Source organism: Salvelinus sp. IW2-2015, linkage group LG11, assembly GCF_002910315.2.
Source record: "Salvelinus sp. IW2-2015 linkage group LG11, ASM291031v2, whole genome shotgun sequence".
Taxonomy (NCBI): Eukaryota; Metazoa; Chordata; class Actinopteri; order Salmoniformes; family Salmonidae; genus Salvelinus; species Salvelinus sp. IW2-2015.
The window spans coordinates 49,124,136-49,127,914 of record NC_036851.1 but is presented as its reverse complement, the minus strand read 5'-3'; the positions used below and the strand labels follow the sequence as shown (position 1 = coordinate 49,127,914).

The window sequence follows — 3,779 nt, the reverse complement described above, 5'->3', positions numbered from 1 at the left end:
GCTATAAGATCCAAGCCATACATAGACTCATCTTCGTTTCTTGATCTTCGACATAGTCCGTGTCGTTAGTTGGCATTGGACCTTCCTCTCCCTTCATTAATTTGTCTGTCTTTATGTTATAAATAGCTCTAAGGTCTCAATGGACTTTCGTGACAAGACATATCAACCTGCAGGTTGATCGAATGCTATTTTCTCGCCTCTCCGAACTGCCACATAGTGACATTACATACCCAAAATATATCAGATACCCTATCTTTCGACTACTGCCCTGTGTCTGTCCCCCCCCACTCGACATTTTTCCCATCCACTATTCCGTCCCCTCTCCGCGCCTGGCGCCCCCCCATCCTCGCTTCTTTGTTGTCACACACTATTCTCCTGCCTCTCGTCTCCGTTCACAGAGCTTGCCGTCGAACTGCTGTCATTCTTATATATATTCTGCAGCAACTCGTTTGGATATTTCCTTCACACGTTTGCATGCTCCCATTTCTGTACGCCTCAACAATCCGCTTTCTGTTTATTCACATACAATTGATTACTGATCCTCTTCTCTGATCTGTCGCTCCTCTCTCTTCTTTTTCCATCCACTGTATTCTCCCTCTCCCCCTCGTCCATAGCTTCCTACTCTCGTACTTTTTTTCTCTCACCTACTGGATTCTTCCCTCGACCGTTCTCTTCCCCTCGTAACCCCCTCCGATCTTCACGTTCATCTTTTTTTCCGATTCACTGAGTTCTCCCTGCCTTTCCCCATCAACGTAGCACTGTTCCAACCACAAGTCTTAGCTGATGAAATATTATAAAACACGAACAGCGTATGGCTGCACCTTTTTCACTGCTTACATAAGGGCTTTCACCCTTTGCCCTGAGCAATTGATGACACGGCCTTCAGTTCAAGTAGAAGCTGCACTGCTGTAGCTGGAGCTGAAATCCCCTCCAAGTGTTCTTGCGATCCGCTCCCCGACATCATCCGCTCACCACAGGGTAGTCCTGATTGCTGAGTTCTCCTGGTCCGGTCTCGGCCTCCCTCCATGTCCTCCCCTGCTCTGTGCTCTTTTTGCCATCGACCTGATGATCTCCCCCTACTTGGCGCGTGCTGCGCGCCATATATGTCAACCCCCCTCCATCGCCCTCCATTTTTCCGTACACTGTTCTCCCTCTCCCTTGTCGCCTCCTGCTCTCTTCTGATTCCCACACCCTGGATTTCTCCCCTGCCTGCCCCGCTGGATCCGGCCTCCTGTCTCTCTCTTTCTTTTCCACACGTAGTTTCGTCCCTGCTCCCTGTCGCGTCCCTGACTCTCGTCTGTTTTCCAACCAACTGCAATTCGTGCCCTCTCCCGTCCCCCTCACTTGCTCACATCATCCTTTTCCAGCACGTGGCAGTGTCCTTCTCCCTGTGCCCCCTCCCTCTCTTTTCTCGCAGCACTTGATTCCCCTCTCCTTTCGGTGCGCTCCATCTCTGCTGCTTTTTCCTACTACGGATTCTCCCGCCCCATCATCCTGTCCCCCCCCTCACTCTCCACTCTCTTTGTCCACACTGAGTCTCCCTTTCTCCCTGTCCCCCTCCCTCTCTTTGTCCACATGATTCTCCCACCTTACTCTCCTGTCGCTTCCTCTCTCTCTTTTTCCACCACTGATTCTCCCTCTCGCGCTTTCCCGCTCCCTCTCTTTTCCACACTGATGTCTCGCCTGCTCCCTGTTCGCTTCGCTCTCTCCTCTTTTTCCTCCGATCGATTTCTCCCTCTCCCGTGATCGCTACCAGCCTCTCTCTCCTTGTCGCACACTGATTACTTCCCTTCTCCTCCTGCGTGCATCCTCTGCGTTCTTTCACTTTTCCACACATTGATTCTCCCATTCGCCATCCCTGTTACGGCCTCCCTCTTCCTGCGCTCTATTTTGCCACCACGTGATTCTGCCCTCTCCACTGCTTCCCCCTTGCCCTCTCTATTTGTCCAGGCGACTAAATGTCTGCGTCCCCCACTCTCCCTCCTTTCTGGCCATCCGCTCCCTCCTCTTCTCCTCCTTTTTCACAGGCTGATCTCCTGTCCCCTCTCCCCTCCCTTGAGTGCCACACATGATTCATACCTCTCTCGCCCCCTTCAGAGCCAGTCATTTCCCCCCTGCCCTCTCTTTTTCCACACTCGAGTCATCCCTTGCTCCGCCTTAGTCGCTCCCTCTCTCTTTTTTCCACACTTGATTCTCCCTGGCTCCCTGTCCGCCCCGCTACTCCTCTGCCGTTTTGTCCACAACCTGGATATGCTCCTCTCCGCTGTCGCCCGCCTTCTTCTCGTCGTCTTGCTCTCTTTTTCCACACTGATTCTCCCTCTCCCTGTCCCCCTCCCTCTCTTTTTCCACACTGATTCTCCCTCTCCCTGTCGCTCCTCTCTCTTGGATTAAGAGCTGAGTAATTATGTAAATTCTGCATAAAGGAGAGATAAAGCCATTGGCAGAATGATGAGACCATTCGTAGAAACTGCCATCACTTTGGTCCAGTGTTATCTACACACTAGGGGTGCATCTCAATTGTATTTCCTTGATTCCTCGCCTCCTCGTTCCTTGTCTTCCTCTCAATATGCATTGGAGGTCTGAGGTTTCTCTACTTAGACTATCTCCTCTCACACATTTTGACAAGGAGGAGAGGCGAGAGCACGCAACGACATCACTATCACCAYAAGCGACAACAGTGACACATCAAAGGCTGTGAGTGTGACAGGCTTGTGATGCCGAAAATACAGCGACCATTATACCTGRGCACTCCATGTAGGAGAGCACACCTTTTTGTAAAACACAATATTCCAAGCTGTTTAAAGGCACAGTCAACTTAGTGTATGTAAACTTCTGACGCACTGGAATTGTGATACAGTGAATTATAAGTGAAATAATCTGTCTGTAAACAATTTTTGGAAAAATTACTTGTGTCACGCACAAAGTAGATGTCCTAACCGACTTGCCAAAACTATAGTTTGTTAACAAGAAATTTGCGGAGTGGTTGAAAAACGAGTTTTAATGACTCCAACCTAAGTGTATGTAAACTTCCAACTTKAACTTTTTTAAACGGCATCTAAATGTGGGATACTTAGTCAGTTGCACAACTGAATGCATTCAACCGAAATGTGTCTTCCGCATTTAACCAAACCCCTCTGAATCAGATAATTATATTTATTTGACCAGGTAAATTGACTGAGAACACATTCTCATTTACAGCAACAACCTGGAGAGTAGTTACAGGGGAGAAGAGAGGGGTGAATMAGCTAATTGGAAGATGGGGATGATTAGGTGACCGTATGAGGGCCAGAATGGGAATTTAGCCAGGTGTCATGGGATCTTTAGTGACCACAGAGAGTCAGGACWCCCATTTAATTAACATCCCATCCTAAATACAGCACCCTAACACAGGGTAATGTCCCGAATCACTGCCCTGGGGCATTGGGATATTTTTTTAGACCAGAGAAAAGAGTGCCTCCTACTGGCCCTCCAACATCATCTGGTCTCCCATCTAGGGACTGACCAGGATCAACTCTGCTTAGCTTCAGAGGCAAGCCAGGAGTGGGATGCAGGGTGGTATGCTGCTGGCAAATAAKAATGGGGCAATTACAGGTTTTATGATTTCATTAATGGCAAAGCTATTTTTATATTTTTAGAGTAACCCGTGATAAGATTCATTTAGAACAGGAATCCCATGCTTGGGTTGTTCAACCCTCTATTTGAAAGGATTTAATGGGAGTGTCCGATTCTGTGTTTCTACAGTTGATCTAGTTCTCCCTCTCCCTCTCCCTCTCCCTCTC

The 3,779-nt window shown here is 48.7% G+C and overlaps 1 pseudogene; it reads left to right on the top strand.

Moving 5' to 3' along the window:
* Window positions 1-3,779, top strand: part of LOC111970524 (solute carrier family 12 member 5-like) — a 314,999-nt pseudogene that overhangs the window by 279,119 nt on the left and 32,101 nt on the right.